The 15,817-nt window shown below is 37.4% G+C and overlaps 1 protein-coding gene across 1 annotated transcript in view; it reads left to right on the top strand.

Annotated features, from left to right (window-relative positions):
• Positions 1–866: 866 nt before the first annotated feature.
• Positions 867–15,817, top strand: part of siz (Brefeldin-resistant Arf-GEF family protein schizo) — a 373,423-nt gene continuing 358,472 nt past the window's right edge. The window contains exon 1 of the mRNA XM_089100396.1: positions 867–965. The gene's annotated coding sequence lies outside the window, so the exon portion shown is untranslated. The remainder of the gene's footprint in view (positions 966–15,817) is intronic.

The raw sequence follows: 15,817 nt of genomic DNA, 5'->3' as shown, positions 1-15,817 counted from the left end.
TGCGTTCCCAATTTTAAATAAAAACGCTATGCGTTTCAAATTAAAAACGCTATGCGTTCCGAATTTTAAATAAAAACGGAAAAAAAAGGAAATCATGATGCTATTCAAACTTTACCAATAAGAGTCACCATGAAGAACATCTTTACGGCTTCCCAGAACACAACTCCCAACCCAAGAAATTTTCCATTCGAAGCAAAGTTTGCCACCACGCAATTTCCTGTCCTAACAACGAAAAGTCAGGCAACATTGCACCCCAATAATTCCCAGCCAGAGGCAACAATTCAGAAAATTTGGTGAGGATACGAGGTAAAATACCCTTTTCAAAATCTGGAGGTATTCGATGTTTCTGATTAAAAATACCAAAAAGAGGTGTTTACACTGAAAACATCGAATAAACATATTTGTCAATGAATATATAAAATGGGAGCATTTCCAAAACGAAAGGATGGATGAAAAATGGGAGGGAAGTTACTCTTCTTCTCCCCCCGCCCCCATTGTAGGAGCCCAATTCCTGCCTAAAAAGTACTCATGATTTTATTACATTGGCTATAATAATTTTCCCAAGTGACTTTGTTTTTTTCATATTGTCAGCTTCCTCGAGATTTATTTGCAAAAAAAAAAAAATCCCGTTTGAATGACAGCGCAAATCCTGTTACTCTTAGTTCTTCCTTTGTTCTAATTATTGTCATAGTCATATTATTCTTAAATATGACCTCTGTATATTTTTAAAGTACGCATAAATTTTTACATAAACTATTTAGAATTTATCAATCTATTAGGATCCTACGCTCATGAATATTTAAATGACGCGATCCTAGCGCCAAAAAAGCGGCATTTGAAATAGATTTCATATGAAAATTTCTCAGTAGTGAAGTAGAATTCATAGTGTAAAGGTCCTATCTGATATTTATACAATTTTAATCTGTCTCAATTTATAACTGAATATTCGGCATGTTTTCATAGAGGTATACAGAATACAGTTCACTTTGTGCTCTCCTATAAATGCATAAAAGTCAGCCCTGTGTTTGGCGAGACAATGTATTCGCTAAGGGGGCCCTGAATAAAAATGTCTGATGGGGGGAAGGTTTCCTTTGGTGGGGGTCGAAGATTAGAGAGAAGGGTTTTCCCCTGATAAAGTGTCCCCTCCCATCATATCACCGTTTTCTATGGTTGAACATTTGTGGTCTACTTGGGGGAGGAGGTGCCCTCTCCCTCTTATAGTGTTTGTGGTCTATGGATAAAAATGTTTACCTGAACTTAGTTGGCATTATATATTTGTTTGAAAACATAATTGAGAATTGTATTACCTATTTCACGTTTATGCTTCTGAGAAAAAAGCTTATATTTTAAAATAAAAAGAAGATGCAGATAAATATGATTGATACTGCAGAGGTTTAGATGTCACTTGTTTGTCTTGTGGATATAGCGGCTTAGTCAGAACGGCCTTTGGGAGTCTAAACCTCCCGTGAAGAAACTAAAAATATGTGTAAATGTGGACTATTGAACAATCATAAATGTGGACTATTGAAAATAAAAAGAAAAGGAAAGTTTTTTTGATATTTGCGTGGTAAAAACTGTACTTTACATTTATTGGTTTACATCAGTATTTCGTAAGTCAATCATATTGCGGCTTATATCCAGAAGGACAATTGACCCACCTTTAAAAAAGGCTGATTACTTTTAAAACTTTCTAACTAAAATTCGGTACTTTCTTGTAAGCCAGTACACACTCGAGAATTGAATTTAGGTGAATCATAATGAAATATACCAAAATATGATGAAAATGTAATAGTTTAGTAATTAACTTAACCTAACCCTACCGAAATACCATCTCTATATATTTAATATTTAATAAAATATACCTATAACGGAGATTTTAACTGAACCTAAGCTAATTGCCTCCGTATACAGACCGTATAAACCGGTTATTATCCGATCTTGCAGATTCAAATTCTTGAGTTTGTACTGGCTAGCAAGGAAGTACCTGAAATTCTTGCCCTATTAATAATGGAAAAAATAATTTCCACCGAATTGTGGAAAATTTTAATTCACTTATCCGAACTTTTTTCTTTAATAGAAGTATTTCTAACATTTAAAGGTACTTGAGCAGTGGGTTCTTCCTCATAAGAAAACATTATGAAATTCTTAAAACTATCTTATAAAATCATAAAACACTCGTACTATTTCTAAAAGCACTTTAATTTAATTCACCCCATGCCCCTTAATATGCAAATATATAGGCCAAATTATATATTCTTCATGGGTTTTCCGGTTGTGTGATGTTGTCGACGATGTTCTTCAAATGAATTTAACGACAGAAACCCACCGTTGACGTCAAGCAACGTATAACTTGACCTGACGTCAAGCAACGGGACAATCCATAGAGAACGTATAACTTGACCTGACGTCAAGCAACGGGACAATCCATAGCGAACGTATAACTTGGACTGTATATTTGCACATTAAGGGGGATTGGTGCTAAGTGAAGCAATTTTACGAATAATATAATTAATTATTTCACAATATTTAAAGCAGTTTTCAGAATTTCACTGAAGAGGATAACCCCTGCATTAATACCTATTTAAACTAACTGTGGCTGCGCCATGATTTCATCGATTTGATTTACTCAGATCACATAGTGACCATGCGCACTTCTCTGAAGAAAATAAACTTCCGTTATTCTGTTCTGTTGTGTGTTTTTTAGCCCAAATTCAAACAGCTAAGTTTTCTGTCGCGCAAGCAACAGAATTTTTCGACTTGGATGTCATTAATTATATCCAAAGTTCAAATAATATAGCGAATTCCCCAACTGCATTAATAATTTCAAAAGAACAACCGAAAAAAGTATGCATTTTATTTTTATTTTTTTCTATTCAATCCAATATTTCAATTTTCGCTGGTAGATCGACTGCATGGGAAATTTTAACTAATCCGTTGAATATCCATCCATTTTCTTTTTTTTGGTTTTATTCCATTCAACGTTCCAATTTTTGATACTTAAGTTTTAACAGATGCTGCTATCAGATTTGATATGAACAGTTCTCCCCTCAGAAAAAAAAATTAATACGCATCCGTGAAATTTCTTCTGGCAAAAAATGAAAAATTTCACATTTTTGTACACAGGAGCTTGAAACCGCTACAGTAGGGTTCTCTGGTAGGCTGAATCTGATGGAGAGATGTTCATTAAAATCACTGTTTTTTGGGGTGTTTCTCCCCTTTTTCAAAATTTCGGCAAATTTTCTCAAGCTCGTAACTTTTGATGGGTACCATTAAATTTGATGAATTTCATATATGTTGAACAAGCATCAAAATTTGATTCTTTTGACGTATCTACTGTTAGCGTATCGTTGCCATTATCGTTGGTCTTCAGGTGTGTGGTGTAAGCAGTTTATATCCAATTAGTGGCGTAATTCGTAAAGGAGCTTGAAGGTCTTCAGGTGTGTTCATTCAGATATCTGCAAATTTTTTATGACTTCCTCTTTATTTTCTTATATTTCCATATAATTCACCTGTTTTTTAATTGTTCTCGAGGTTTCAGGGTTTTTCAGAGCCTCTAAAAATAGCCTACGCTCTTAAGCTTTTATCCTTAAGCAAATCCTGGCGTGGAAGAGGAATGTGCGCGCCTGTGTTGGCTCTAGGTAAGGCTTTACCCAGAGGGGGGGGCTAGGGGGGTTTTGAACCCCTCCCGAAATGTTGTTTGACTCGTAAAAACGTAACAAAAATGGATATAAACAAATTTTGTATGCGTTTTTTTAGTTTTTTTTTGTGATGCTACTATCCGATTTGATATGAGCAGTTCTGCTTGTTTAGTCGCATTCATTGCTACAGCCGTTTCATTCCGTAAAACACAGCTGCTGACTTTATAATTTTTTACATAAATGTGTAAGCCCCAAACCATTCAATCTCAAGGGAAATATTTCTAAAGCCATCTCCCCCTTCCCTAAAAAAACCCAAGATTTGAAGACTATACGAGTCTTGAACAGTCTTGGAAAGTATGAACAAAATCAAATTGAATATTAGATATATAATGATATTAATTGTTGAAAGATCCATCAGTTCGAATTTTTTTTTTTTTTCACTGTAATTTTCATTTTCAATGCTGTAAGAACTGGAAAAGAATAAATTTGTAATATACAAGTAATTCGTTTTCAGTGAAGCGCCAATGACCCAGAAGGCTTTAGGTTTTTACAGTTAAAGAAGGGGGCAGTATCCAAATTTTGTTTGTAGTGAAACTATATTTGTCTTGGCCAATCTTAAAAAGAACTAATAAATTAAACTGAATATTTGATGTATAATGATATTAATTGCTGAAAGCTCATCAGTTCAAAGTTTTACTGTAATTTTAATATTTATTTTCAACATTAAGCACAAGTAGAGTAGGAACTACCATTTCTAAGGGGCCCCCGTACCAAACAGGTTTTTTCTGATAGGTAATTCTACAGGGGCATTACATCTTTGCCAAGAGATTTACGCAATTTAAGGACAAGTTTTTCTGACGTAGATTTCTAGTTCATGATATACAAGTTTTTTTTTTAGGTTAAATCCGTGGTCATTCATCTGTAAGTTGATTAGTAGGTTTTTTTTTTAAACTTGGCTAATAGGTTTTTAAACCTATTATACGAACGCTACATGCATTCTATTTTTGGAACTAGGAGCGAGATTGCGTGATGCTATCAGACTGGTTTCGTTTCATGGGTTCATTAATAGAAGGACTAATGTTTTTGAAAAGGGGTAATTACTTCTTTAGTTTACGAGATTTGCAAATTTTTTACGAAAAGATATTTGCGTAAAGGTATTGCGATGGTTAAGAATGCCTCACGGGTAATTAAAGAATGGGATGCTTGCATCAACAATACAAAGAATATGCTCGGATACTTAATAGATTTGACGCTTACAAGAGACATTGCTAGAAGGTATTCAATAGCTTAATTGAAAAGTAACGATAGAATGACATTGTGACTTGACCTAGCTTTACCTCACCGATGTGGTCTGTATAATACATAAGTAACGTTTGAAAAGTATTGTCAATTTAAAAAGAAATGGCTGAAAAGTGTTTTGAGGGGGATGGGTTGCATGGAGGGTTGAGTTGCACGAGGGTTCAGTTAAAGGGAATACAGTTGCACGGGGGGTTTCGGTTATACAGGGGTTCAGTTACAAGGGGGATTCAGTTGCACGGGGGTTGAGTTAAATGGGAATTGAGTTCCACGAGAGTAGTGCTTTGTCGTGGTTTAGGCGTGAGGTCCCTTACCACAACCCCAAAGAGCTCCGATCCCCCCACCCCAACCCCGAAGGAACCCCCGGTCCTCAAAGGTTCTCAAGGCTCCCAAAGGGGCCGTGGTTTACCTTGTAACTTTTAAATTCGCTTGATTTTAAAAGTTCCGTTTGAATGACTCTGTTGTTTTAAGCCAGTGTGATTTTTTCTTTACATGGTGTTCGTTCAAAAAAGCGAGAATTTCTGTTAAATAAATAATTCTTATATTTTTTCCGTTCAGTTGAAGGCGAGGATGTCTGTTAAATAAATAATTGTTATACCTTTTAAAATGACTTCACGGGGTTTGAGGGGGCTCTGTTTTTTTAAGCCGTTTGATTTTTTCTTTACATGGTGTTCGTTAAAAAAGCGTGTATATTCGGTGTGATTTTTTTGGGAATTTTAATTATTTTATTAGTTACCGAGTGTACAACGGCTCCTTCCCTTAGTGAATTCCAGGGGGTTTTATGACTCCTCCTCACAATGAATTCAGATGGTTTTAGGACTCATCCCCCTAGCCATAACTCTTTTCAACCTTGAGCGAAGACATAAAAGTTTGATGAAGTATTTTTCTGCTTAAAAACTACATTAATAACTTCCAAGATGATAGGACTTATTTTTTAATTTAATTGGGGATGAAAAGTCAAAGTCTAACATAAAGAACAAGGTCTTTAGGAGGGGGTAGCTAAAATCAAATACGGTATAAATTACATTAGTATAAGTTTTTATATATTCTCATTATGTATATTTTAAATTTCTTATATTTTATTTTATTTGGTAATTAAATTTCAAAGCATAAAAACAATAACAAGTTATTTCTGAGGGGGTATCTAACTTAATATAAGTGATAATTTCCATTCGTATTAGTTTTTAAAGATGCTCATTATTTCTAGTTGAAAATGCTTATTTTTTAATTTAATTGGGAATAAAAAGTCAAAGTCTAACATAAAGAACAAGGTATTTCGGAGGGGGTAGCTCACTTCATATACGGGATAATTTCCATTCCTTTTCTAGTTTTTAACGATGCTCCTTATTTCTAGTTGAAAATACCTATTTTTTAATTTAATTGGGAATGAAAAGTAGAAGGTCAAGACTGTTTGATATTAATTAGCTCAGTATTGTGGTCTTTGCCCAACTGTCTAAATGACGGAACTACAACGGTTCAGTGTTAAGAACCCCGATACCACAAATGTCTGGTCAAAGTCCATTAGATCTCTCGGAGGATTTTATTCAAAAATCATGACCGGTGAAACTGCACTCTTTAAGAATTGAGGTCTTAGTCCACCAGCCTGAATGGTTGAAATTCACTAGTTCAGAATTGGAGTCTTAGTGTTCAGATTGGAGCGTTGGGGTCCGACTATCTGGGCTTTATTTGTCAAGACCTGAATGCTAAGCGATTGACATGAGCTCGATTGGGACCCCATTGTGAAAACGGAAAACAAAAAACAAAAAATATATTGTTGATATGTGTGTAGAGCATGGCATGGTTAACGATATGGGCAACAGTCTAACCGTTGACAGTTTTAGGTATCCGTGAATAGGTTCTAAGGCGAGAGTGGAAATTGGGACAAATTTTTGGAGGTGCCCACCTCACCTGCTCAGAGTCTCAGGCAAGTGACCCTAAATTTGAAAAAGTGGAAATTGGCTCAGATTTTCTAAACTAAGCTCAGACAGTGAATAGATACTATTGGGAAAGTTATTGGAGACGCTGGGCATCCTTGAACAAGTGTTAAATTGAGAGAGGAATTTAGGACAATATTTGAGGGCACCAACCCGCCCAGCGTCTCCGGCAGGTGACCCAAAAATTTAAAAAACACACAGAGACGACAGACACAAAGAGACGAATCACACACAGAGAGGACAAACACACAGAAACGACACATAGAGACGACACATACACAGAGACGATACACACACACAGAGTCAACACACACAGAGAGATGAGACACACACACAGAAATGACAAACACACATAGAGACGACACACACAAAGAGACGTCACACACACACAGAAAATACACACACTGATAGGCAACACAGACTTAGAGACAACACACACACACACACACACACACAGACAACATAGACACACAGAAACAAAACACACACACAGAGACATCAAACACAAAGATACGACTAACCCATAGAGACTAAATACACACACAGACGACAAAATCACAGCGGAGACACAGATACAGAGACGACACAAACAAAGAGAAGACACACACAAAGAGACGACTAATACATAGAGACGACACACACACACAGAGACGACACACACACAGAGACGACAGACAAAAAGAGACTAATCACACACAGAGAGGACAAACACACAGAAACGACACATAGAGACGACACGTGCAAAGAGACGATACACACACACAGATTCAACATACACAGAGAGACTAGACAAACAAAAAGAAAAGACAATACACACAAAGAGACGACACACACAAAGAGACGTCACACACACACAGATACGAAACACACATAGAGACGACACACACATAGAGACAACACACATCCAAACAGAAACGACACACACACACAGAGATAACAAACACAAAGAAACGACTTACACAGAGACAATACACACACACAGAGTTGAACCACACAAAGAGAAAACACACATATAGAGAAGACACGCACACAGAGACGAAACACACAAATATATGAAGTGCAAATATAGAATAAACACACACCGATTCTAATCACTCACAGAGACGACACACATATATTGACTAAAAGAACAACGGGACTAAACAAACACAGAGAAAATACAAACCCATATATTACACACACAACGCAACGACACATGCACAGAGAGGACAAACACACAGAAACGACACACACACACAGAGACGACACACACAGAGAGACAACACAGACATAGAAAAGACAGACACACAGATACAAAACACCCACAGAGACGACAAACACACACAGAGTCAACTCGCACACACAGAGGACAAACACACAGAGACGACAGACACAAAGAGACGAATCACACACAGAGAGGACAAACACACAGAAACGACACATAGAGACGACACAAGCACAGAGACGATACACACACACAGAGAGAGGAGACACACACACACATAGAAATGACAAACACACATAGAGATGACACACACAAAGAGACGTCACACACACACATATACGAAACACACATAGGGACGACACACACATAGAGACAACACACACACACACACAGACAACATCCACACAAAGACGACACAAACACAGAAACAGAGACGACACACACACAGAGACGACACACTCAAAGTGACGACTTACACATAGAGACGACACACACACAGAGACGACAAGCACACAGAAATGATACACACACACAAATAGACAAAGACGACACACACAGAGAGACACCACAGACCCAGAGACGACACACACACAGAGCCGACAACACATAGAGAGACGACACACACACAGAGACGACACACAAAAAAGTTGGGTTAATCTAGGTTCACTTAGCGTGGCGCGCCACTCTAAGTGAACCTAGATTAACCCAACTTTTTAGTGTGTCGTCTCTGTGTGTGTGTCGTCTGTGCGTGTTTGTGTCGTCTCTGTGTGGATGTTGTCTGTGTGTGTGTGTTGTCTCTCTGTGTGTGTCGTCCCTATGTGTGTGTTGTATCTGTGTGTGTGTGTGACGTCTCTGTGTGTGTGTCATCTCTATGTGTGTTTTTAATTTCTGTGTGTGTGTCTCTCTGTCTCTCTGTGTGTGTTGACTCTGTGTGTGTGTATCGTCTCTGTGCATGTGTCGTCTCTATGTGTCATTTCTGTGTGTTTGTCCTCTCTGTGTGTGATTATTCTCTTTGTGTCTGTCGTATCTTTGTGTTCTTTCTCTTTGTGTGTGAGTGGACTCTGTGTGTGTGTCGTATATGTGTGTGTTTCGTATCTGTGTGTCTGTCATATATTTATCTGTGCTGTCTTTATGATTGTGTCTTCTCTGTGTGTGTGTGTCGTGACTGTGTGTTTGTACTCTCTGTTCGTATGTCGTCGCGTTGTGTGTTTAGTGTCTGTGGCGTTATCTCTGTGTGCGTGTTGTTATGAGTGTCCTTACTAAAAAAAAACTGCTTTATTAAAAAAAAAAATTAAATTGATCGTAATACCTAAATTATTTCATCAGATATACCATGTCTCGTCTCTCTGTGTGTGTTGACTCTGTGTGCGTGTATTATCTCTATCCAATTGTAGTCTCGCTGTGTCGTGTCTGTGTGTTTGTCCTCTGTGTGTGTGATTAGGGTCTTTTTATCTGTCGTCTCTGTGTGTGTGTCCTCTCTGTGTGTGTGTGGTCTCTGTGTGTGTGTCATCTCTCTTAATGTCTCGTGTCGTTGGATGTGTCGTTTCTGTGTGTGTGTGTGTTGTCTCTGTGGGTGTGTATTATATTTGTGCGCGTCTGATCTCTACTTTTTGTCATCACTGGTCGTGTGTCGTCTGTGTGTCTGTTTCGTATATATGGGTGTGTCGTCTCTGTGTATGTGTGTGTGTATTTAGTTTCTGTGTGATTGTCGTCTGTGTGTGTGTGTCGTCTCTATGTGTAAGTCGTCTCTGTGAGTGTGTCGTCTCTGTGTGTGTGTCGTCTCTGTGTGTGTGTTTGTGTCGTCTCTGTGTGGATGTTGTCTGTGTGTGTGTGTGTTGTCTCTATGTGTGTGTTGTCCCTATGTGTGTTTCGTATCTGTGTGTGTGTGACGTCTCTTTGTGTGTGTCATCTCTATGTGTGTTTGTCATTTCTGTGTGTGTGTGTCTCGTCTCTCTGTGTGTGTTGACTCTGTGTGTGTGTATCGTCTCTGTGCATGTGTCGTCTCTATGTGTCGATTCTGTGTGTTTGTAATAACTGTGTGTGATTAGTCCCTTTGTGTCTTTCGTCTCAGTGTGTTTGTACACACTGTTTGTGAGTTGACTCTGTGTGTGTGTATCGTCTCTGTGGGTGTTTAGTATCTGTGTTTCTGTCTTTTCTATGTCTGTGTTGTCTCTCTGTGTGTGTCGTCTCTGTGTGTGTGTGTCGTGTCTGTGTGTTTGTCGACACTTTTAGTTTGGAATCTCGTTTTTGGGTTAGGAAAATTTGTTTTTTTTTCACGGGTTTTGTTGCGTATAGGGTTTCGTATCTTATCTCAAAGTTTTTAATCTCGTTGTTTGTTTAGTCTATGTGTTTTTGTCGTCTCTATGTGTTAGTCGTCACTTTGATTGTGTCGTCTCTGTGTGTGTGTCGTCTCTCTATCTGTGTCGTCTCTGTGTCTTTGTCATCTCTGTGTGTGTGTCGTCTCTATGTGTAAGTCGTCTCTTTGTGTGTGTCGTCTCTGTGTGTGTGTGTCGTCTCTGTTTGGATGTGTGTGGTCTCTGTGTGTGGTTCGTCTCTTTGTATTGGTGATCTCTGTTTGTGTGTGAAGTCTATATGTTTAGGTCGTCTCCCTTTAATTTTTGTCTTGTATTTGTTCTCGTTTCGTATCTCTGTGTGTGTTGACTCTGTGTGTGTGTATAGTCTCTGTGCATGTGTCGTCTCTATGTGGCTGGTCTGTGTGTTTGTCCTCTCGTTTTGTGTGGCTTCTATTTGTTTCGTTCTCGTCTGTGTGTTTGTCGTCTCTGTGTGTGTGTCAGATCAATGTAGCCTTAGAATCATTTTGCTATTATTCTCGGGGTTTGTGTCGTCTATCTATGTGTTTGTCGTCTCGTTGGGAGTGACCTCTCTGTGTGTGTGTCTTCTGTATGGTTATTTCGTCTCTTTGAGTGTGTCATCTCTGTGTGTGTGTTTGTCATCTGTGTGTATATAGCGTCTGTGTGTGTGTGCGTTGTCTCTAAGTGTGTGTTGTCTCTAGTTGTGTGTCGTCTCTGTGTGTGTGTGTGTCGTCTCTTTGTGTGTGTCGTCTCTATGTGTGTTTGTCTTTTCTGTGTGTGTGTCTCATCTCTCTCTCTTTGTTGTCTCTGTGCGTGTGTATCGTGTCTATGTATGTGTCGTCTCTATTTGTCGTTTCTGTGTGTTTGTCCTCTCTGTGTGTGATTCATCTCTTTGTGACTTTCGTCTGTGTGTTTTTTAAATTTTTGGGTCACCTGCCGGAGACTCTGGGCGGGTGGGTGCCCCCAAATATTGTCCCAAATTCCTCTCTCAATTTAGCACTTGTTCAAGGATGCCCAGCGTCTCCAATAACTTTCCCAATAGTATCTATTCACTGTCTCAGCTCAGTTTAGAAAATCTGATCCAATTTCCACTTTTTCAAATTTAGGGTCACTTGCCTGAGACTCTGAGCAGGTGAGGTGGGCACCTCCAAAAATTTGTCCCAATTTCCACTCTCGCCTTAGAACTTATTCACGGATACCTAAAACCGTCAACGGTTAGACTGTTGCCCCTAGCGGTAACCATGCCATGCTCTACACACATATCAACAATATATTTTTTGTTTTTTGTTTTCCGTTTTCACAATGGGGTCCCAATCGAGCTCATGTCCATCGCTTAGCATTCCGGTCTTGACAAATAAAGCCCAGATAGTCGGACCCCAATGCTCCAATCTGAACACTGACTAAGACCCTAATTCTGAGCTAGTGAATTTCAACCATTCAGACTGGTGGACTAAGACCCCCATTGTGAGCTAGTGCATTTCCACCATTCAGGCAGGTTGACTAAGATCTCAAGACTGAGCTAGTGAATTTCGAACGTTTAGTTTGGTGGACGGGGATCTCAATACTGAGCCATTGGATTTCCACAATTCGGACTGTTGGACTAACACAATAATATTGAGCTAGTGAATTTCAACCATTCTGGCACTTTGACTTTTCATTCAAAATTAAATAAAAAAATAATCATTTTCAACTAGAAATAAGGAGCATCGTTAAAAACTAAGACGAATGGAAATTATACCGTATATGAAGTGAGCTACCCCCTCCGAAATATCTTGTTCTTTATGTTAGAATTTGACTTTTCATTCCCAATTAAATAAAAAAATAAGCATTTTCAACTAAAAATAAGGAACATCGTTAAAAACTAAGACGAATGGAAATTACCCCGTATATGAAGTTAGTTACCCCCTCCGAAATACATTTTTCTTTATGTTAGAATTTGACTTTTCATTCCCAATTAAATTAAAAAATAAGCATTTTCAACTAGAAATAAGGAGCATCGTTAAAAACTAAGACGAATGTAAATTAGCCCGTATATGAAGTTATGGACCCTCTCCAAAATATCTTTTTCTCTGTGTTAGACTTTGATCTTTGGTGCAAAATTAAATTAAAAAATAAGTTCTATTATCCTTGGAACTAGTAATGCATCATCTAAGCGAAAAATTATTAAATAGAAATCATGTGTCTATACTTAAGGTTAACAGAAGTTTTTGCTATTAGCATGAGTTTGATATCCATCTAACTTCATTGTGAGGATGAGTAATAGAACCCCCTGGAAGTTATCAAGGGAAGGAGTCATGGTAATATAGGTAAAAATTAAAATAAATAAACATACCAAAAAAAATCACACCGACAAAACACGCTTTTTGAATGAAAACCCAGTAAAGAAAAAATCAAAAGGCTTAAAACAATAGAGCCCCCTCAAACCTCGGGAAGTCATTTTAAAAGGTATAACAATTATTTATTTAACAGAAATCCTCGCCTTCAATTGAACGGAAAAAATATAAGAATTATTTATTTAACAGAAATTCTCGCTTTTTTGAAAGAAAACCATTTAAATAAAAAATCACACTGGCTTAAAACAATAGAGTCCTTCAAACGAAACTTTTAAAATCATGACATTGTAAAAGTTACACGGTAACCCCCGGCCCGTTGGGGTGCCTTGATACCGTTTGAGGCCGGGTGAGTTCGTTGGGGTTGGGGGTGGGGGGATCGGAGCTCTGTGGGGTTGTGGTACGGGACCTCACGCCTCAACCAGGACAAAGCACTACTCTCGTGGAACTCAATTACAATTTAACTCATCCCACGCGCAACTGAATCCCCCTTGTAACTGAACCCCTGTATAACCGAAACCCCCGTGCAACTGTATCCCCTTTAACTGAACCCTCGTGCAACTCAACCCTCCATGCAACCCATCCCTCTCAAAACACTTTTCAGCCATTTCTTTTTAAATTGACAATACTTTTCAAACGTTACTTATGTATTATACAGACCACATCGGCGAGGTAAAGTTAGGTCAAGTCACAATATCATTCTATCGTTACTTTTCAATTAAGCTATTGAATACCTTCTAGCAATGTCGCTTGTAAGCGTCAAATCTGTTAAGTATCCGAGTATATTCTTTGTATTGTTGATGCAAGCATCCCATTCTTTAATTACCCGTGAGGCATTCTTAACCATCGCAATACCTTTACGCAAATATCTTTTCGCAAAAAATTCGCAAATCTCGTAAACTAAAGAAGTAATTACCCCTTTTCAAAAACATTAATCCTTCTATTAATGAACCCATGAAACGAAACCAGTCTGATAGCATCACGCAATCTAGCTCCTAGTTCCAAAAATAGAATGCATGTAGCGTTCGTAGTAATAGGTTTAAAAACCTATTAGCCAAGTTTTAAAAAAAAACCTACTAATCAACTTACAGATGAATGACCACGGATTTAACCTAAAAAAAAAAACTTGTATATCATGAACTAGAAATCTATGTCAGAAAAACTTGTCCTTAAATTGCGTAAATCTCTTGGCAAAGATGTAATGCCCCTGTAGAATTACCTATCAGAAAAAACCTGTTTGGTACGGGGGCCCTATAGAAATGGTAGTTCCTACTCTACTAGCACAAAAGAAATCATTTGTAATATAATTCGTTTTCAGTAAAGCGCCAATGACACAGTAGGTTTTAGGCTTTTGCAGTGTGGTGATACCCAAAATCTTGTTTATAGTTATTTTTATTCGATTTAAACTTGATTTGCATATTCAATTTAAGTTTCACTTGTTTTAAGATTTATTTATTCATTTACATTAATATATATTGTATGTTTGTTCCCATTGATTGTTTATTTAATTTCTGTTCGTTTTAAGTTTCATTTATACTTTAATATCAAAATATTTTTTTTCGTTTTAAGCTTGATATTTATGTTGAATATAAGCATTACTCACTTATTTATTCATTTATGTTATTACTTGTTATGGTTTTTACTATGATTGCTTATTAAGTTTCTGTTTGCTTTCGATTTCATGCATTCTTTAATAGTAGTTTCTGGTCGTTTCGAGTTTGAATTTTAACAGACATTTGTATCTGCTGAACCTAAATTTAAAATGGCTTTTTCTTTTCTTTGAAAAACTTTTTTTTTCAGAAAGTTTTTTTTGTTACTTTTTGTTCGTTTTTTATTGCGAAAAGTTTCAAGTTTTTTAGGGCATGGGGAAAGGGGGGTTGATTACTGTCCAATAATTCTTGACTTTAAAAAGCGGATCTAGAGCTTTCAATTTAAATCGAATGAGGCTTTTTTTCAAAGTCTATACGATAACCTCTTTGATAAAAACCTTATATATGAACAATAGACAGCTTGCATAACTTATGGACAGCGATTGACAACAATGAATGGATTGAAAAAATAGCTCCAATAAGGAGGTTTAGACCATTTCACTTGCTGACACAAAGGGATCACAACTGTTTGGAATTGACCTTAATAGGATTTCTGTGCCAAAGCAATTTTGCATCTATCACAGAGTATAAATTTTAACATTATAATTGGATAATTATAATATATTTACAATGTGTTCTTCCCATACAAAACTTTACCTTATTAATGTCTTTGGGGTGGGGGCGGCGTACTCGGCATAAAGAAGAAAACTTTAGCGTAGACAGTAGAAGAGGGGGAGGGTGAGGTTGGAGACTCATCCAATACGGGGCGAAACTTCACTTATCTCTTCCGTTCCCGATTTAGGAGATTAGACAGACTCATTGAGCTGTAGAATGTTGAACCGTTTGAGTTGTGGAAGACGTTAAAATACTCAAAAATACTCTATATTTTCAGTTATTGCAGGATTGATTTCATAGATTGTGGAATGGTGAGCCCCCTGGGCCATCATTTGGGTGTGCCTCAACACATAATATGCAATTTTGATTAATTGTTCCGTGATATGTGCATATATTATTCTATATATGTTATTTTGAGTTATACTTTTATCGCATTGGGTTCATTTTTAAGCCTTGAGATAAAAACTGAAACCTTAGCGTAGACAGTGGTGGGGGGGGGGGAAGTCTCCTCCCTCACATGCATAATTGAGCAGCCACAGAGAAATTAATACAAATGAGAATAATCTGTCTTTTGAAAATGTCTTTTTTTCAAAAGACACGAACAAAATCGTCTAAAGGAACCTGAAGTGCTATCTCTGACATTTCCGTTGATTCTTTATTCCCGTTACTTTCAGATGTAAATTTAGAATATTATTGAATGGCTTTAGTCTTCCCCTCCCTGAATAATTCACATTTGGAAAAATAACCCCTGGAAAATTCCTCCCCCCTCAAAGAACATTTTCTTTTCCTGCTGATAATTCCCCCGCTTTAAATTCCACCCAGCAGAAATTTATTTATTAATTTACATTAATATCAGCACTAAATTTATTTATTAATTTACATTAATATCTATTGTATTT

This window comes from Artemia sp. Qi Xiang Cuo, chromosome 14, assembly GCF_049724085.1.
Source record: "Artemia sp. Qi Xiang Cuo chromosome 14, ASM4972408v1, whole genome shotgun sequence".
In the NCBI taxonomy this organism is placed as follows: Eukaryota; Metazoa; Arthropoda; class Branchiopoda; order Anostraca; family Artemiidae; genus Artemia; species Artemia sp. Qi Xiang Cuo.
This window is presented reverse-complemented; position numbering and strand designations above follow the sequence as displayed.